Source organism: Equus przewalskii, chromosome 23, assembly GCF_037783145.1.
Source record: "Equus przewalskii isolate Varuska chromosome 23, EquPr2, whole genome shotgun sequence".
Classification (NCBI taxonomy): domain Eukaryota; kingdom Metazoa; phylum Chordata; class Mammalia; order Perissodactyla; family Equidae; genus Equus; species Equus przewalskii.
In genome coordinates this window covers 9,690,821-9,712,557 of record NC_091853.1, presented here as the reverse complement: position 1 = coordinate 9,712,557, position 21,737 = coordinate 9,690,821, and the positions used below count along the sequence as shown (strand labels likewise).

Sequence of the window (21,737 nt, the reverse complement as noted above, 5' to 3'; positions counted from 1 at the left end):
CCTGGCTCTGGATGTGCAGAGACAAAAGGCCTGGTCCCTCCTTGAAGAGACTTAATCTCTTTTTGCCTCTTTCTGTTTCCATCCACTTGTACCAAACTCCCTACTCCCCAATCCAGATATGCCACAAGTATGTGAATAAGGCCCCTCACTTCAAAGGTTTTAAATAGAACAGAGTAAAATTTCCAAATTTCTGTTTATGTGTTCGTGAGGAACTGGAAAGAGATACACAGTAAAAGAATTCAGTTAATTAGGATGAGGTTGTCATTTCAATATTCACAATATTTTTTTTAACTTAGACATATTTCAAACACTGAGAAAAGTGGCAATTAAGGAACTTCTTGAATCCAAAAAGCTAACAGAACCTTCTCAAAGGACTGATTACTATAGAATCTTCTTTGGAGGGGGCAGCTGGGGAGAGGAAGGGCATTCAAAAAGGTTCTGGTATGTCCTTTAATATCTTAAGTAAGAATTGCTGTGATCAGAGATCATTGCTAAGCACTCATTCACAGTTTGTGTGAAAGCTCTGGGTCTGCTCTTCATGACAAACAATCAGCCCTGTAGAGATTTCTAGGAAATGAGTATAAATTACAAGAAATGCAGTAGCAATTACAAAAATTCAATATGCTAGCTGTACAGGAAATTTAAAGATCCAAGAAAAACAGCAATAACTGTGAGGAAATGTGTAAATTATGTCTGTGTACAGGCAATACCTGGAATGATTTGTGACCCATACTCACTTTTTATGACTTTTTTTCTATAAGTAAAACCCACAGAGTAATGACCAAAACTTATATTTACAACCAAAGCTACACACAATTGAAACAATTGGCAACAATGACAACCTGGCTTGCTATGAAAGGCAGCTCAGCTGACTTACTGACACAGAAGAGCACAGGATCGCTGGAGAAGTCAAGATGGAACCACCTGACCTCCTACCCTACTCGCCTCCCTATCATGTACCATTTAAAGACTTGGAGAGGCGTTCGTGTAAATCTAGATTTCAATTTTCCTTTTCCAGAGAAATGACCTGAATTTTAATTCAGATTGAAATGCCCATGCTTACTGTGGGGCAGGGTTTTAATATGGCAGTACTATTGACATTTTGGTGAGAGAATTCTCTGTTGAGGGAAACTGTCCTGTGCATTCTAGAATACTTAGCAGCACCCCTGGCTTCTACCCTTTGAATTCCAATAGGACCACCGCCCCCTCCAAGTGGTAACAACCAAAACTATCTCCAGACATTGCCAAATGCAATTTTACCCTTGGGGACAAAGTCACCCTCAGTTGAAAGCCACTGTGACAGGGACATTTATCACAAAAAGAAGATGACTTCAATCAAGACTTCATCGAAGTAACATTTTAAGAAACTTCATCCAGCCCATTTTGGTCCCAAAGACAAGAGAGCTCCCCAATTAGGGCCCTGCTACAGATTTTCCTATTGAATTTCTTTTTATGTAGTCTGTAAATGTTTGAAAAGCGTATATCTGTGTTTTATCTCAGTTTCATTTTGTTGGAATTACTCTGGATATTTTTATGGTATGAGATTAGATTCCAAGGTAGGGAGTAGAATGTGTAGGATGGTGCTTACAGAAAATGAGAGCTCGACTTACAATGGTTCAATTTTTCACGGCGCTCCTGGAATCAATTAAGTCTCCAATCAAGGGTCACTTGTAAGTTAGACCTTCGGCTCTGTTGCTTCACCTGATGGACAATAATAAATGGTATTGATTGTTTAACATCCCCAAATACCTCACAATCTCACATGTCCTGAAGGTTTCTTAAGAAAAGAGAAGTCAAGGGTAAATTATACACCAAAGACAGGAGGAAGGGAAGGCTTTGTCCCCATATTCTGCCTAGGTCCAGGATTCTGGTCAACTGAACAAAGAAGGCCAGTATTCTCCCCAGGAGAATGTGGATATCAAAGTCACGTGCCTAAGAGAGTGCTCCACAGTGTTAGGGAGAGCAAACGGTTAACTAGAGCCCCAGCCAAGGAAAACTTTAATTGTGTCACAAGAATAAAAATGCAGCAAATGGGAAAAATAGATAGTTGTCTAGAAGAAGTCTACTGCAGCCTCAGCATGTGGCAGAGAAGCACACCTACCACCAAACCCCTTTACTCAGTTCACCCTCCCAAACAAGCTCTTCCAGAACACAGGAAGGGAGATGTAAGGACGGATGCCATTTTTACTTCCAGGTTTTTCAGAGAAATCACCATATTGACTTTTCTTTCCTATTGTCCCAGCCGTGGCTGTTGGGCCACATGGCCTAGTTTAGTTCTTAGAAAATGTAGTCACTGTAGTAGATCTTACTTATAACAGTTATGCTTATAGTAGACGTCCCTATAAAATGCAGTTACCATAGTTGATCTCTGTAACGTTATGTTAATTGTGAAGGTCATCTGGGATCAGGAGAGGATCAACAAGCAAGTGTGACTGGTAGCCACAGCCCTCACATTTGCTTCTCTGGGTCAGATGGGACAGGTCTGGGTCAGTCTCTCAAGAGACTCTGATGAGGTCCCTTTCCTGCAGGGGGGTGTGTTGCCACAGAGTTCACAGCAAGGAAGGAATATTTGGTGTTCACACTGGTGTCCAAGGAGATGTGTCCTCCATCGTGATCGTTTTCACCACAGGATCTTCCTCCAGATCAAGAGTCACTGAAGCAGCTCAGAAAGCGCCCCTACCATTAAGGGCCACAACCCATTATCAGATTTCCAGACCAGTTATTTCTCTTCCAAGACCAAGCCACTTTGAAGGGTCAAGCCCTCCTGTTTGGCAGAGTAAAGGGCTTATTCTCTTTCCAGAGGACTGGAGGGAATTGGGAAAGTACCAATGAAAAGAGCCTTCTCCTTGTAAGTGGGCTCCTTGAAGACAGAGAGTGGGTTTTCCATTTCTATTCCCAATATTTAGCCCAGCACCCTGTATGGACTCAACACAGAATTGATGTAAACTGGATTGAATCAATTCTATCTCATGTCCATGAAAGAGACACAATTAACAGCTTTTATCATGTCAAAATTTAGGATAGATCCCTAAAATAGGATGTTTGAGACTATCCGAGGAGCAGAGGAAAGGATGCTGGACTTCAAGTCGAAGGCATATGTGATCAATCTATTTCTGCCACTTACCTGCGATGCACGCTGGGTAAGTCCTTTCATCTCCGAAGCTTAGTGTCCTTATCTTTAAAATGGGAGCAAGCATAACTATCCTACCTTCTTCACAGACTGCTGTGAGGGGCAAACTTCAACATGTTCAGAAAATGCTTTGAAGTAGGTGTTGTCACTACTGGGAGCATGTTAACTTGGTGAAAGGTAAAGGATGTTGAAAATCATCCTTAAATCTCCAATACCTTCCCAGCAGTGTTCTGACCTGAAATTTCACCAACCTAGTTTCCTAAAGCAACTTATTCTGCTGAGAAAATGCCCGGGCAAAGAAAGAACATCCATTTGCTATCAGACATGAGTTGATGGCTACCTGAGAGCAGGAGGGGGCAAGGGTGGGGGAGGAGAGCAGATGAGGAGCCAAAGAACAAGGAACAGAGGACACAGGAATGGAAGAAAGCAGCCACGGCTGAGGCCAGCTCCACAGTTGACTCTTGTGGAGGAGAGAGATGAAGAGGACCAGGCTGTGTTGAAAGCCAGCCCACTATGTGCCAGAACTACAGACTGTCTAAGGATGGTCTGGTTCCAGTCCATTCTCCCACCCCGACCTTACCCTGCGACATAGAGCAGAGAGATCTCAGCAGGCACTCAGCAGCCACCACAGAGATGCTTAGTAGTACTCTTTCAGATGTGTGGGGTGAGGACTTCTCACTGAGTCCCTGTATTTATCAAAACTCCTCCCAGGAGACCACACCTGCGGGGTTCAGGCATTGGCCCCCCCAAAGGGCATGCTTCAATAGCATAGACAATGGCTTATAAAGAAGGGGCTGCTGTCTGGCTTCTACGGAGCTATGGGCTTCAGTTTTGTTGAGTAGGGTGTCTGGGGCCAGAACTGAACTACTCAAGGGACAGAGAGGCTGAGCGCTGCCATCAGCACCATCCCTAACCTTCCCCCTACATGGCTGAGAGACTTAGCCCCACTTCTACATAAATGTGAAACAAATGGTTGAAGAATATTCATTTGAAAGGCAATTACTCTGGATGTCCATGTGTCTCAACTCAGCATTGCCCTCAAATTTGCACAGAAGCCCCATATAGGAAAGAGTGTGTGTTTCTGCCCCTCAGAATGGACCTGAAACTTCCCATGGACAGAAGCTTGGTCTCTCAGAGAAGACCCCTGCCCTGCCCCCATCCCCACCCCACCCCAGGAGGGCGAGCCAGGAGCTGGGCACTCACCTCTCCCCAACCCTCTCCAATGGCCTGAGACTGGGAAAACAGCTTGTCACATTCCAGCCCTGATTCTGTCTGGTGCTATAGGGGACAAAGGGCTCATAGCCACCTTCGAAGCCACTGACCTTTCCCAGGTCCTGACCTATAAAAAGAAGAGGAACAGAAATGATCACATTCACTCTCAGTCTTTAGCTCCTGCTTGCACTCTGGGGATGCAGACAAATTTGCAGTTCATTGAGCCAGTTGTTTTCACTCTGGTGGTATCATATGGACTGTGACACATGTGATGGGGCACTGGAGCCTCTCTGCTGCCATTTTCCCCGTCAAGGCATGAGGTTGCACAGCAAAAGCAAAAGCACGCCTCCTCACATAGCACCCACTGCCAAAGAGCCCTGCAGGACGGAGAGGAAGACCGTGCCCTTCAATGCAGCTTCTCGTCTGCACCACCCAGGCATTCCTGACCTAGAGCACTCGTTCCCTCATTCGTTCACTTGTTCATGCAATCATTTATTTATTCACTCATTCAACCAAGAGTCGTTCAATACCCATGTCTGCCTGCACTGTGCAGGGAACTGGTGGAAAGCAAGGGTGGCTGGAGCACAGATTGGTGGTGAGTGGGTAACAGAGATACAGCTGGGAAGGAGAGCAGGACCTAATCAGACAGGGCCTTGCAAGCCAGGCATGAATTCTGAGCTATTGTAAGAGTTGTGGGAAGCCACAAGAGGATTCTAAACAAGAGAGTGGGATGATCACGTATGCATTTAAAAGAGTTGGCTGTGGGTGTAGTGTAGATGGTGAGGGGTTGCATAAGATTTGGGGGGAAATTCAGGATTGGTTCAGATGAGAAACAGAATAACGTGGACCCAGGTGCTTTTAGTACAACTGGGGAGACAGACATGTTCAAGAGATATTTAGGAGGTAAACTGACAGAACTTGAACATGTGGATGAGGGACACGAGTTCACAGGATTCTGGATGACACAACTGGACAGGCAGTGGCCACCAGGAAGGGAAGAGATACTCAGTGAGAGCCGAAGCCAGGAACTCCATTTTGAACATCAGCTAAAGGCACTCTGAGATATCCAAGCAAGAGGGCAGCTGTACATATTGGCCTGAAGTTCAAGGAGAGGCCACTCTAGAGTTATTTGGGGGTCACATACAAGACCAACTTCATGGTCATGTGACCTACACAGTCACACAGGGCCCCACGCTTGGTTTAATGCTCTGCTGTCACCACCTTCAAATCTTTGAAGAAGGGGTCCCACATTTTTATTTTGCACAAAGCCCAGAAAGTTGTGTAGCTGATTCTGAACATATAACATAATATCAATAAGGATACGGATAGTAATTGAAGTTATAGACATGGATTCATTCATTCATTCCATGAGCACTCAATGTGTTCCAAACATTGTTCTATGCACTGAGAATATAGCAGAGAACAAAAGACACAAAAATACCTACCCTGGTGGGCCTTGTTTAATAGTAGGTGGCGAAATCAACAAACAAGATAAATGAGTGTAATGTAGAGTGTGTGAGATGATGATAAGCCTCTGAAGATAAATAAATAAATAAGGGGGATGTATTAGTCTGCTAGGGCTGCCATAACAAAACATCCCAGTCTGGGTGGCTTAAACAAGAGAAATGTATTTTCTCACAGTTCTGGAGGCTAGAAGTTCAAGATCAATGTGCTGGAAAATTCCATTTCTTATGAGGCCTCTCTTCCTAGCTTGCAGACAGACACCTTCTCACTGCACCCTCACATGGCCGTTTCTCTGTGTGCACAGGGCAGGGGTGGGGGAGAGAAGAGAGGGATCTGGAGTCTCTTCTTATAAGACCACCAGTCTTGTTGTACCACAGTCCCACTCTTGTGACCTCATTTAACCTGAATTACCTCTTTAAGGGCCCTATCTCCAAATACAGTCACATTGTGCGTTAAGACTTCAACATATGGATGGGGGGTGGGGAGGGAAGTATGCCATTCGGTCCATAACAAGGGGTAGGGAGTGTTGGGGGTATGGCAGAAGCTATCAGCTCTCTACCTTTGTCTCCTCAACCCACCTCTGGGGTCACCTGCAGTTTCCATGACTGTTACCATCGATGCTAACATTTTACCTCAAACTCCACTGTTTTTCTACAGAAATGTTAAGGAATTAATGCCCCCAGCAGCAATCTTCAAATAAACAGGGAAAAGATATGATGGATATGCCGCAGCTGCCTTGCTCCTGAGCAGGGCAATTCTGAGGTGTGTGTTTTACAAAGTTTCTCAGGAGGTCTCCTGGTGCCTACAGCAGTGAGCCACTTATTAACCCACTTCTCATTGCTGGTCATCCCTTCCCTTTTTCAGTTCCCTGCTACCTCGTTATACTTCCTGAGGCCACCTCCTAAAAATAACCACTTGCACTCGTTGTTTCAAGGTCTGCTTTCAGGAGAACCCAAATTAAGACAGGCGTTTTCAATTTAAAGTATATATATAAGGCCTCAGTGAGAAAGTGACATTTGAATAATGTCCCGTGAAGAAGGTGGGGGAGCAAGCCATGGGGACATCTGGAGCTAAAGTGTTCCAGGTAGAGAGAATGGCAAGGACAAAGACCTCAAGGTGGAGCTAACTCAAGTTCTAGCTGCACCAGTGAGGCGGGTATAGAGGCCGGGGAAGAGCAGCAGGCAATGAGATCGGCTAGCTAATGGGAGGCCATTGTGGAGAGCAGCGCTGGCCTGGAGAATTAGGACCCGAGCCACGTGCATAATTTTCAACTTTCTCGTAGCCACATCAAAACAGGCAAAATAGGTATAGTAATGTATTTTATTTATTCCAATATATCCAAAATACTATTTTTCAACATGTAATCAGTATAAAAGAAATTGTTGGAAAGATATTAAATTCTTTTTTTATACTGTATCTTCAAACTTTGGTATATATTTTACACTTACTGCACATGTCAATTGGGATGCTACATTTCCATCAGACATACCTAGCCTGTGTTATGGGCTGAACTGTGTTCCCCTAAAATTCACATGTAGAAGCCCTAAGCCCCAGTACTTCAGAATGTGATTGTATTTGGAGATAGGGTCTTTAAAGAGGTGATTAAGATAAAGTGAGGTCACACGTGTGGGCCCTGATCCAATAAAGCCAGTGTCTTCCTAAGAAGAGGAGGTGAGGACACAGGCACACACGGAGGGAAGGCCATGTGATGAAACCAGAAGTCAGTCATCTACAAGACAAGGAGAGAGGCCTCAGAAGAAATCAGCCCTGCGACACCTTGATCTCAGGCTTCTCGCATCCACAACTGTGAGAAAATAATTTCTGTTGTTTGAACCAGTCTGTGGTAATTTGTTATGGCAGCTCCAGCGAACTAATAAACCTACATTTAGATTTCTAAATCTAAAACTGCATAAAATTCACAGTTGGAATAGGAGATACATGCGCCCAAGTTGTTCCACACTCACTTAAAAGTTCCTTATTGGCTGAAGCTCCATTTCAAGTGCTCAATAGCCTCATATAGTTAGTAGCTACCAGGCTGGAGGGTTATGGGTCATAATAATATATGATTATGGGCCATAATAACAACTTTGGCTTTTACTCTAAATGAAGTATAAAGACATGAGACATTTTTAAGCAGAAGAGTGATATGGTCACACTGGCTTCTATGCTAAGAACAGAGTAGGGGGAAGTAGGGAAGCAGAAAGTCCAATGAGGGGGCTAGTACAACAGTTGAGGAAGAGATGACAGTGGCTTGGGTCAAGATAGTAGCAATGGAGGCAGTGAGAAGTGGTCTGTTTCTGGATATATTTTGAAGGAATAGCAGACAGGATTTTCTGACAGACTGGATGTGGGATGTTAAGGGTCAAGAATGACTCCAAGGCTTCCTCCACACTGGACTTTTTCATGAGATTTTTTTTAATTGAGATATAATTCATATGCCAGAAAATTCACCTTTTTAAAGTATGCATTGCGGTGGTTTTTATTATATTCACAAAGTTGCACAACAATCCACTAATTCTAAAACTTTTCATCACCCTACAAAGAAACTCCATACCCGTTAGCAGTTATTCCTAATTTCCCCCTCCTCCAGCCTTTGACAACCACGAATCTACTTTATGTCTCCACGGACTTGCCTTTGTGGACATTTCATATAAATGGAATCATACAATATGTGGCCTTTGTGTCTGTCTTCTTTCACTTAGCATAATATTTTCAATGTGCGTCCACATTGTAGCACATGTCAGTACTTCATTCCTTGTTATGGCTGGATAATATTTTATTGTATAGATATACCACATTTTTGTTTATCTACTCATCAATTGAGGGACATATGAATCGTTTCCACTTTTTGGCTGTTATAAATAATACTGCTATGAAAATTCATGTACAAGTTTTTTGTATGGAGATGTTTTTGTTTCCCTTAAGAATATGCATAGGAGTGGAGCTGCTAAGTGACATGGTAGCTCTAAGTCTAACTTAGAGCTAATTATTTTCCCAAAGCAGTTGCACCATTTTGTACCACAAAGCAATGTATGAGTGTTCCAATTTCTCTATACACTCACGAATTCTTGTTATGTTCCATCTTTTTTATTATAGCCATTGTAGTAGGTATAAAGTGATATCTCATTGTGGAAATTTGCATTTCCCTAATAAGTAACGATGTTGAGTATCATTTCACATGCTTATTGCCACTTGTTTATCTTTGGAGAAGTGCCTATTAAATCTTTTGCCCAGTTTTTAATTGAGTTATTTGTCTTTTTATTGCTAAGCCCTGTAAGTTCTTTATATCCTCTGCATACCAGTCCCTTATCCCATATATTAATTGCAATGTTTTCTATCATTCTATGGGTTATCGTTTCACTTTCTTGATAGTGTCCTTTGAAGCACAAATGTTTTTAATTTTGGTGAAGTTCAATTTATCTATTTTACTTTGGTTGCTTGTACTTTTAGTATTCAATTTTGTCAAATGCTTTTCCTGCAACCATCGAGATGATCCTGTGGTTTATGTCCCTTATTCTACTAATATTGTGTGCTACATTGCTGAATTTTCATATGTTGAACTAACCCTGCATTCACGGATTAAATCCCATTTAATCATAATGTATAACAATTTTCTATGTTTCTGCATTCACTTTGTTAACATTTTGTTGAGAATTTTTTATGTATCTTCATAAGGAATTTGGTCTGTAGTATTTTTTCTTGTGATGCCTTTATTAGGTGTTGGTATCAGGGTAGTATTGGACCCATAGAATCAGTTGGGAAGTGTTTCCTCCTCAATTTATTTTGGAAGAGTTTGTAAAGAGTAGTTGTTAACTCTTCTTTAAAGAGTTGGTAGAATTTACCAGTGAAGCTATTTGGGCCTGGCATTTTCTTTGTGGGTAGGTTTTTTACAACTAATTCAGTTTGTTTACTTGTTATATGTCTATTCAGATTTTCTATTTCTTTTCGAGCCAGTTTCAGTAGTTAGCGTGTTTGTAAATTTGTCCATTTTATCTAGGCCATCAAATTTGTTGGCATATAATTATTTATAATATGTTTCTATAATCCTTTTTATTTTTGTGAGGTCAGTAGTGATGTCCCCTCTTTCTTTCCTGATTTAGGTAATTTGAATTTTCTCTCTCTCATTTTTTTTCTTTTGTTTGGGGTGTTGGTCAGTCTAGCTAAAAGTTTGTCAATATTGTTGCTCTTTTCAAAAAAGAAAATTTGGTTTCATTGATTTTTCTGCATTAGTTTTCATTCTATATTTCATTTATTTCTGCTTTAATCTTTATTCCTTCCTTACTTCTAGTGTCTTTGGGTTTTATTTGCCCTTCTTTCTCTAGTTTTTTAAGGTGAGGTTTAAGTTATTAATGTGAGATCTTTCACTTGTTTCATATAGGTATTGATAGCTATAAACTTCCCTCTAAACACTCCTTTAGCCACATCCCATAAATTTTGGTATATTGTGTTTTCATTTTCATTCATCTCAAAGTATTTTCTAATTTCCCTTCTGATTATTTCTTTAAACTATTGATTATTTAGAAGTGTTTTGTTTAATTTTCATGTATATGTGAATTTCCCAAATTTCCTTCTGTTACTGATTCCCACTGTAGTCAGAGGATATATTTTGTATGACTTAAATCCTTTTAAATTTATTAAGACTTGTTTTATGGCCTAATATAGGTCTATCCTGGAGAATGTTCCATGTGCATTTAAGATAATGTGTGTTCTGCTGGTTTGGGTGGCATTTTCTATAGATGTCCATTAGTTCTAGATAGTTAATAGTGTTGTCCAGTCTTCTATGTCCTTCTTGATCTTCTTTTTAGTTGTTCTATCCATTATTGAAAATGGGGCATTGGATTCTACAGTCCTATGGTTGAATTGTTTATTTCTTCCTACAATTCTGTTAGATTTTGCATCATTTTTTTGGGCTTTATTGTTAGGTGCATATATGTTTATAGTTGTTCTATCTTCTTGATGGATTGACCCTTTTATCATGATAAAATATCTTTCTTTCTCTCTAGTAACAATTTCTTCTCTTTAGATTACTATTAGCATGGTACATCTTTTCTTCTTTTTACTTTCAGCCTATTTGTGTCTCTGAATCTAAAACATGTCTCTTGTAGACTGCATATAGTTGTATCATGTTTTTTATCCATTCTTACAGTTTCTGCCTTTTGATTAGTGGTTAATCTATTTATATTTAATGTAATTACTGATAAGTCAGGATTTACCTATGCCATTTTATTCTTTTCTATATGTCTTATATTATTTTTGCTCCTCTATTAATCCATTCCTGCTTTCTTTTGTGTTAAGTAGATATTTTCTAGTGTACCACCTCAATTCTCCTTTCATTTCTTTTACTATATTTTTCAAATTTTTTTAATGGTTTTCCTGGGGTTTATGGTGAACAGTTGGGACTTTAAGAGGATGAAGAAAAGAGGAGCCTGAAAAGGAGAAAGTACTGAGAAAAGACGAAAACCCAGGAGTGTGTGGTGTCCTGAAAGCCAAGTAAAGAAAATGGTCAAGGAGACGGGAAGGATCAACTGTGTTGAATACCTCTGAGAAAGGAGATAGGACAAGAAGCTAACCTTGACAAAGGCAGTTTGGAGGACTGGTAGTAGTGGTGCGAAAGCCTGACCAGAATGAGTGAAACCTCTAGGGGAAAATAGGTGATCTATTTCAAGGGGAACCTAAAAGAAGTCAGATTGCAAAAGGAAGAGCCATTTCAGATTCCTTGCCTCTTCTTTCCATAAGAAGTCAAATCAAATGAAAGAAATAACGCATGTGTATAGAGGACTGGATGGATTTCAGTAGTCTGAGTTCTCTCTTTCCTGTCTGAGAAGCAGAGTCATATAGACTTTTGCAAATGTTTTAGGCATTTCACTTCATAGTATATACTAGTTTGAGAAAACTATTTGGAAGGCCTTCTATATATACAGTTAGCTTGGCCACAGCATCCACCTAGGGACCTGGAAGCCAGGAAATCAGAATACCTGTGGAACTGGCAAACAGTTAGCCATTGATGATTAAGTAGCTAGGAACTAAAGGGTTTTTTTTATTTCCTTTTTGCAATTACTGATTATCACTTTTAGCTGTTCCCCCACCCGTTGTTAACTGTTGCTGTTCAGGCAGTATGCTATCTGACTCCCACTGGGTTCCTATAGATAACATCTCCCTGGATCCTGAGCAACCATGGTAATGGGCGTTTGAGCTGTTCTTCAGGAACTAGAACTCCTTGGTCCACTCCAGGCCAGTTGAGACCACCAACCCATCAACTGGGCCCATGTAGATGTCCAGTAAGCGACCTTTTGATGACAAGAGGCTAAAAACTCCACCCTCAGACCATACTAACGTCGCCATTTTGTGAGCATGCGTCCCAGGAAGAGCCGTGAAGTCTGACTACACTTGCACAGATCATCAATTACCTCACCTCTCCTCACCTCCAATCACCTGTCTCTGCATTTCAGACCACCTTGCCCCCTATCCCATAAATATCCCTGAGTCCCTATTCTCAAGGAAGCAGATCTGAGACATGCTCTCACTTCCTCGCATGGCTGCCTTGTGATTAAAACCTTCTCTCTGCTGCAATCTCATCGTCATGGTGTTTGGCTTTCCCAGCAGTGGGCAAAAACGAACCTGGTGCGGTAACACCTGCTAATTCAGGGAAACCATAATATCTTACGTAAATAAAAAACACTTCTGTATGTCTCCTTTATTCTCACACTATTACCACACTACTTCTGACACCACATGTGTGGGGGTTTTTCCCACACTAGCAATTCTGTGACACCAGCTGTGTGTCCTACAATTTAACTCAATTCTGACACTTTCTAACCGGAGTGTCAGGAAGACACCACCACCATCACTTTGGATGTCAATCTCAAGTCCAGGTTGTTACCTGTGATTCTGACCAACTGCCTATTAATCAGAGGTTACCACAACACCTCGCCCTGGGTTCGATTAATTTGCTTGGGCCACTCACAGAACTTGAGAAAACAATTTACTTACTAGATGATTGGTTTATTACAAATAATATTAAAAAATATGAATGAACAGTCAGATGAAGAAATACATAGGGCAAGTTCTGGAAGGGTCCTGAGCACAGGAGCTTCTGTCCTTGTGGAGTTTGTGGTGTGCCACCCTCTGGACGTGTGGATGCATTCTTGTTCACCAACATGAACACTCTCCAAGCCCCATATCCAGGGATTTTTATGAAGGCTTTATTACATAGCTATGATTGATTAAATCATTGGCCATTGGTGATTGATTCAACCTCGAATCCTTCTCTCCTCCCTTGGGGGTGAGGGAGGGGGTCCCTAGTTCTGAAAGTTCCAACCCTTTAATCAGACTGGTGGTTTCCCTGGCAACCAGTCCCCATCCTTAGGGGCTTTCCAAACGTCACCAGATTAACATAAACTCAGTAGTGGTTGAAAGGGGCTTGCTATGAATAGCACAAAACATCTTTATCACTCTTGCTCTCATCACGTAGGAAATTCCAAGGATTTTAGGAGCTCTGTGCCAGGAACAGGAAGAAGACCAAATATCGTATATATTTCTTCTTATAAATCACAAAATTACATTTGGTATCTACCTAAGACAGGAGTTGTTGTTTTTTGAATTCCACTTCAGATACTATTATACTTACTCAGTTTTTAATGTAAGATATTCAACGACAATCAACAACAATTGAATTCCTTCATATTCCTAATGAAGAGAAAAAATTATTCCCAATTTCCCAAATGGAAATTGAGACCAAATGGAAGATAGTTAGTTTTCCACAGGAAAGGATTTCCAACAGACCAGAAACAGGAAAATATGCCTGTAATAGACATACTTGCCCCTCCAACATGCATTCCCTTTTCCCTTGCTAATACACCAATTTTATTCTAATATCTACACCTTCTGCTACAGATTAATTGCCCCAAAGAACTCAAAAGTGAGTTTAGAAGCATTTAACTCTTTTTCCAAATTGTTTTTTTTTCCTTTTGTTATGTTAAGCAGATGCGGTCACCAACCACCCTGAACCAGACCAAGACTCACCCAGAGCTACGTTTATAACCTTTGCCTTATTTTCAATGCTAAGATCTCTCCAGGAGGAGCTTAGGCCTCATTGCCTTAACTGCAGTGCACGTGGAAGCATGTTTTCCAACAAAGCCTGCACAAGCAAATACCCACCTCTCCTATTTAAATGTTCATTCCCCATCTGAAATAAAAGGTCCCTGCTTCCCTTAGTTTGGGGACACCATGACTCAGGAAATGATTCCTCATGGTCTCCTATTTGCTACAAATATACCTGACTTTGTGAGACAACTACTTCTGGTGGAGAGTCTGATTTAACTCACCAGGAGGCGAACCCACTTTGGTTTCGGTAACACTTCCTCTAACGCAAAGTTTCTCAACCTTGACAGCTGAAGCCAGATAATTCCCTTTTTTGCAGGGGAGAGGAGAAACATGCTATCCTGTGCATTGTAGCGTTGTAGGACTCTTAGAATCATCCTTGGCCTCTACTCACTAGATACTAGTTGCACACGCACACCAGTTACGACAACCAAAAATGTCACCTGGGGGCAAAATCATCACCTCATGAAAATCACTGCTCTGGGGATAGGGCACAGGAGTTCCAGCCTAAGCAATTCAGCTCAGTCCTATTCTGGCCCACAGTTATTAGTTCAGTGGTGAACACGAGTCCCAGAAGATTAGAGCAAACATTTTTTGGTGGCTTCAAGGAATGAAACTCTCATTCCCTCTGAACTATGTGATATATGGATGAAACTCTTGAAACCAGTGCATCCATTTTCTCTCCTTGAAAAAAGTCGGGCTCAGAATGAAGCTGACACCACATGAGGCTAAACAGAGACACTGAAAGAAACTGGGTTCTGATTACACTGTTAAGCTACTGAATCCAGTCTGACCTGGATTTATGAATGCATCCTTTTGTTGTTGTTTAAGACAGTTTCACTTGAGTTTTCTGTTACTTGATACCAAAAGAATCTTAACCTATAAAACATAAGTAGGTTCATGCCATTTAGACCTCAGGAAATTTTTGACCCAGTCTAAAAAATAACCTATCATTAACTTCCAGTTTTGAAAAAAAAATTTAAGAAAAGTCGAAATTACCTCTCTCCATCTTTGACTTCACCACATTCATCTCCAAAGTCGTGTCAGTTGTGTACCCAAATGGGTGATGTCAAAGGAGTTTCATCATACGGCCCCCATCAAAATGTCTTTGATTACCAACTCAGCCAGAATGGTCCTGAGAGAGCCTGCGACAGAAAAGGAAGACAACTGAACACTTGGACTCTAGGCGTTCCCAGTCTTGCCTTGCTGTTGCCCACCCAGGGCAGCAGTTGTCAAACTGTGGTCCATAGATCCTCAGGTGTCCATGAGACCTTTCCAAGGGACCCACAAAATCCAAACTATGTTTACAAAAATGCTAAGACAATATTTACCTTTTTCACTGCATTAACTTTACACCGATGGTGGTGAAACTGCAGGCACTTTAGCACAAAAAATGGCAATGGCAACTACTATACTCATTGTCGTATTTTTTACTCACAGTAAAAAAAAAAAAAAAGCCACTTAAGAATGTCCTTGACGAAAAAGTAAAACTTATTAATTTTATTATATCTTGACCCTGCATGCACGTCTTTTTCATTCTATGTGAATCAATGGGAAGAATGCTGAAAGCCTCCTGCAGCACATCCAAGTACAACAATTGTCTTGAGGAAAAGAATTTGTGCAATTGTTTGAGTCGCCAGCTGAACTAGTTGCTTTTTTCGTGGAAACACCATTTTTACTTGAAAGAATAACTGACAGACAAACTATGGCTTTTAGGTTTGGGTATTTGGCAGGCATCGTCTCAAAAATAAGCCAAGTAAGCCTGTCATTTCAAGGAAATCCATTGACAGTATTTGTAACTTGTGATAAAATTTGAGCTCTTGAAAAAAATGAGAATTCTGAAAAACTTGCATCCACTATGCTAAGCTTGACAGCTTCCCAATACTTAAAAACTTTTCTGATGAGATCAGTAGTGATGTTTAAAAATGTGATTTTTTGATTTTGTACAATAAAATATGTCAAATTTGGAAGATCTACAGAACACATTGAATGGTTTTTCTATTAGTTTGCCTGTCATTTACTTATTGATTTTAGGAGTTGTTTTTATATATTCTAGATAGGAAGCCTTTGTCAGTTATGTGCATTTAAAATATCTTGTTATACTCTGTTGCTTGTCTTTCCACTTCCTTGATGGTGTCTTTGAAATAAAGAGAGTTTCTTGTTTCAATGTAATCAAATTTATCATCTTTCCCTTGATGGCATGAATATATTCTCCTATCTTAATTTCTATCTTTCACATTTAGGTTTTTAATCTACCTGGAAGGAAGTTTTTATTAGGTCGAATTACATGAATTGTCTTATATTTGACTCTTTTTGACCTACAAAATGAGAGTTCTGTATGATTGAACACAATACATGAAGTGAGGCAGGATTTTCCATTTTTTCATATGAATAATAAATTTTCCCAGTACTGTTTATCTGAAAGTCTATCCTTGCCCACTGATCTGCCATGCCATCTTGCTAATGTAGGTCTTTTTGTCAATCCCAGCCCCAGGGCTATATCACCTCAATTATTATGGCTTTAAAACAACGTGAGTTCTGTAGGGCGAGACCTCTCACATGGCTCTTTTTCTTCAAGAGAGTTTGGTTCTTCTTGACTCTTTGCACTCCCAAATAAATCTTAGGATCAGCTTGTCAAGTTTAACCAAAAGAAATTGTGGAATTTTATTGGAATTGCATTGACTGCATGCATCAGTTTGGAAGAATGGACCTCTTCACAATGCTGAGCCCTCCAGTTAATGAACACAGAATATCTATCAACTTATTATATCTTCTTTAATGTCTCTCAATAAAGGATGATAATTTTCTCCTGATAGGTTTTACATGTCTTTTATTAGATTTACTTCCAGGTACTTTTTGAGCATGAGATTTGATTTTACTCAACTTACAAGCTAATAAGTTAGCCTATTATTGGTTCATGAGTGCTGGTAGAAGACACAAGGATCCTGTAGAGATGAAAACTCTTATTTCTCACAGCAAGCAACAGGCGCATTGATTTTCCTTGGTCCAAGCCCCATGGAGGAGGCCAGAGGGCTTCTCTCCCCACAATGGGTTTGCTTTATAGCTGAGGATCACTGAGCTTGGAAATTACAGTCAAGCATCACTTAATGATGGGGATACATTCTGAGAAATGTGTCTTTAGGTGATTTCACCATGATGCAAACATCAGAGAGTATACTTACACAAACCTGGATGGTATAGCCTACTACACACCTAGGCTGCATGGTATAGCCTATCGCTCCTAGGCTACAAACCTGCACAGCATGTTACTATACTGAATACCGTAGGCAATTGTAATACAATGGTAAGTATTTGTGTATCTAACCATATCTAAACATAGCAAAGGTACAGTAAAAATATAGTATAAAAGATTTTTAAAAATGGTACACCTGTACAGGGCACTTACCATGAATGGAGCATACAGGACCAGAAGTGGCTCTGGGTGAGTGAGTGATTGGTGAGTGAATGTGAAGGCCTGGGACCTTACCGTACACTACGGTAGACTTTATCAGCATTGGACACTTAGGCTACACTAAATTTATTACAAATATTTTAATTAATCTTAGCTTATTGTAACTTTCTTACTTTATAAACATTTTTACTTTTTTAACTCTTTGACTCTTTTTAATAACACTTAGATTAAAACACAAATACATTGCACAGCTGTACAAAAATATTTTCTGTCTTTATATCCTCATTCTATAAAATCTTTAAAATGCTTCTTTAATTTTTTATTTTCTTTTACTTTTTCAACTTTTTTGTTAAAAACTAAGACACAAGCCCACACGTTAGCCTAGGCCTACACACGGTCAGGATCATTAATATCACTGTCATCTACCTCCACATCTTGTCTCACGGGAAGGTCTTCAGGGGCAATAACATGCGCGGAGCTGTCATCTCCTATGATAACAATGCCTTCTTCTGGAACACCTCCTGAAGGACCCACCTGAGCCTCTTCTTAAGGAAGTGTCACTCTTTTCAGAAATATGTCCATGGTGATTTGCTCGGTTTGTTTCTTTTTTTCATCATAGATTTGCATATAAGCAGATAATGCACCACAAACATTCCTCTCTATTAATGAAAACCTTTCAGTGTTGGGGTCCATGTTTTCAAACTTTTAAGGAGCTTATTGAGATCTGCAAAAGCTTCAGCTAAACCTTCCCTGTGAATTTTCTTAGAGGGGAGGGGAGTTCTTCTTTTTCTTCTCCTGCAGTTTCCTTTTCTCTTGTCTCTTCTTCAGCTCTGCGTTCCTGTTACAGTTTCAACAACTCCTCATTGGGCAATTCCTCAGGAGCCACCTCCAGGAGCTCCTCAGTGTCATCCTCATCCACACCCAGGGTAAAGTTGTCTGCCTTCTCAACCACAGCCTTGTTGATTTTTGCAACCTCCTCATCCTTGGCAAATCCTTTGAAGTCATGGATGAACCTCTTGAGTACCTTCTTCCAGATCCCATTCACACATTCCTTGGTGACATCACCCCCAGCCCACACAAGGTTCTTGATGCAGTCACAAATGTTGTAATCCTTCCAGAATTGCCTCATTGTCTTCTCAGTGTCTTCTTCAGTTGCAGCAGTTGGCTTGGCCAAGGTTCTCCTCAGGTAGTAGGTCTTAAAAGCTACTATAATTTCTTGATCCATTGGTTAGATGAAAGAGATGGTGTTTCAAGATAGAAACATCACTTTGATATTGGAAGGAAGGTAACCAATAAAAGGAGGTTGTCTAGAAGCATTATCAACAATAAGCAAAGTCTTGAAAGGTATATTTTTCCTCAAACAGTATTTCTCCATTTCACTGGGGTAGCAATTTAGGAGGACATCTTGGAAGAGAAGCCGGGTCATCCATGACTTCTTATTCCTCCTACAGTACACTGGCAGTGTGTGCTTATTGATATCCTTGAAGGCCCTGGGTTTCTCACTGTGCCAGATCACAAAGGGTTTCAATTTGCAGCCTGCAACATTGCCCCCAAGCAAGACTGTTTTCCTGTCCTTAAAAGTCTTGAAACCTGGCATTGACTTGGTCTTCTTATCGATGAGTCCCTTCAGGCATTTGTTTTCAGAATAGAGAGTTTTCACTTATATTGAATATTTGCTCTGGCAACTAATTTTCCTCCACGATCAGATTATCTAGAGTTTCTAAAAATTCTTCAGCTGCCTTCACATCAGCACTCACAGACTCACCACTCACCTTCACCTTTTGTAATGAATAACAATTCTTGAATCGTTTAAACCACTCAGAGATGGCAGTAAATTCAACATTGTAGTCGAATCCGGCCTTTTCTTTCAATATCACAAACAAACTTTTTGCTTTGCCCATGATCATCATGGTGCTGAGAGGAATACGCTTCTGTGCCTGGTCTTCAATCCAGGTCATCAGAAGTTTCTCCATGTCTGATATAGGCCTTTCTCAAATTTTTGTTAGTCTCATTGGCTTCAATGAAGCTGATCCATTAACAGCTTCCGTCACTTTGTTCTTGTTTTTCAAGATCTTAGCTATGGTGGAAGAGGACATGCCTGACTGGGGAGCAATAACCATTACTGATTTTCTGCTTTTGTAATCCTTACTTTTAATTTTGTTTGCAGGTCATTCATTTGACATGGCCTCTTACTGGCGGCACGCACAGTGGATTTTGTATGGCTAGGGGCCATGATGAACACAAGAACATGAGATTAAACCAAGCACAAGAGAAAATGATGCAGTCAAGAAATGCAGTAAACATGGATGTATGAAGCTGCTGTCAGCTTAACACAGCATACTGATTTACAGTAAACATTTTTTTATAAATAGAAAGCATACACTCTGGAATAATGATTTAAAAAATAATATAGTAAATACATAAACCAGTGACAGTCACTTATTATTATCGAGTATTATGTACTGTACATAATTCTATGTGCAACACTTTTATACCACTGGCAGTGCAGTAGGTTTATTTACACCAGCATCCCCACAAACTCATGAGTAATGCATTGCACTATGACATTATGATGGCTGCGATGTCACTAGGCAATAGCAATTTTTCAGCTTCTTTATAATCTTATGGGACCACCATCGTATATGCTGTCCATCATTAACCAAAATGTCGTTATGCAGTGCATGACTGTGTTATATGGCAAGCAATAAGCAAGCTTGCTCTTTGTCCCAGAAGAAGACATTATTTCATCCCTCAAGATTTCTTGATAGAAAGACAGCATTAAGATAAGACCATGTAAATAGTTGTTGGAACCATCCATTCTTGGCGTACACAGTAACACATGCGGGAGTATAAAAGACTCACAGAGGAGTATCTCCCAACAGTAATCCACAGAATCTTGTAAAAATTTTATTTTCTAACCGTCTGTTGCTGACATGTAGAAATATAAATAAATTTTGTATATTAATTCTCTATCTAGCAATCTTACTAAACTCATTATAGTCATGCATCACATAATAACATTTCAGTCAGCAATGGCCCACACGCATGATGTGGCCCCACAAGATTAGTACCATACAGCATTGGTGTAGTAGGCTATACCATCTTGGTTTGTGTAAGGACACTATGATGTTCACACAACGACAAAATTGCCTAACGATGCATTTCTCAGAATGTATCCCTATCATTAAGCGACACATGCCTTTAAGTCTAATAATTTAGCCTTGGATTCCATAGAATTTTCTACATACAAAATCATATCATTTTTGAATAACAAAATGTTTCTTTTGATCCAACCTTATATTTTTTACCTTTTTTTTCCTACTTTATTTCACTGGCTAAAATGTTTCCTTGGCTTAACTAAAGCAATGTTGAGAGAAATGATGACAGCACTATCTCATTCTTTATCTCAAAGAGAAAGCTTTAAATGTTACACTGTTATAAATGATGCTTTCTCTAGTCCCCTTTCCTTTTTTTTGCAAATACCTTAGATTAAATTAAATAATTTTTTTCTACTCCCAGGTTGCTAAGTGTTTATAGTAATTGGATAACTTTTCTTTTTCTGCACCTCTTGAGATTATTGCATGATTTCCCTCCATTCATCTAGCAATGTTAAAACAAATTTAATTTTCTAATGTTAAAACCTTGCATTATCGAGACAAACTCAACTTTGTCATGATATATTATCATTTTTGTACTCTATTAAATTTGATTAGCCTTTTTTTTACTTTTTTACTTTTTATTGCCATTGTAGATATAAACTTCTCTCCAAGTACTGCTTTAGCTTCAACTCAAACATTTTGATTTGCAGTATTTTTATCATATAGTTAAAAATGTTCTCTAACTTCCATAAGCATTTCTTCTTTGAACTGAGAATTATTTATCAGCGTGTTTTCTAATACTAAACATACTCTTCTAATTATCATTTTACCGTTGATTTCTAGCTTAATTGAATTGTGCTGAGAAGACTCAATATACATTATTCAGACTTTTTAAATTTATTTGAGTTTGCTTTACGGCACAGCATATAGCCAATTTTGTGTAAATATTCTGTGTATTTTGAAAAAGTGCGTATGCTAGTCAAGTCAATAATATGTGTCCATTAAATCAAGATTTTTCCATCATGTTTAAATATTCCATATTCCTCCTGCTATTTTATCTGCTCGTTCAATCAATTACTGAGAGAGAGGTATTAAAATGACTCACATGATTGTGGATTTGTCTATTTCTCCTTGGAGTTATCAATTTTTGCTTGAATATTTAGAGGTCCTGTTATTAAGGTACATATCATTTTAAATTATGACGTCTTTTTGGTGAATTGAACTTTTCGTTTTTATGAAGTGATCCTCTTTATCACTAGTAAGGATTTTGGCTTAAAGTCTATATTTTCTGATCTTAAGATAACTGCACTAGCTTCCTTTT

General features: G+C 39.7%; 1 long non-coding RNA gene across 1 annotated transcript in view; it reads right to left on the bottom strand.

Annotated features, from left to right (window-relative positions):
• Nucleotides 1-14,905: 14,905 nt before the first annotated feature.
• The window catches only part of LOC139078831 (uncharacterized), a 76,312-nt gene continuing 69,480 nt past the window's right edge, over nt 14,906-21,737 (bottom strand). Inside the window, exon 4 of the long non-coding RNA XR_011531967.1 lies at nt 14,906-15,051. This is a non-coding gene — a long non-coding RNA (uncharacterized lncRNA). The remainder of the gene's footprint in view (nt 15,052-21,737) is intronic.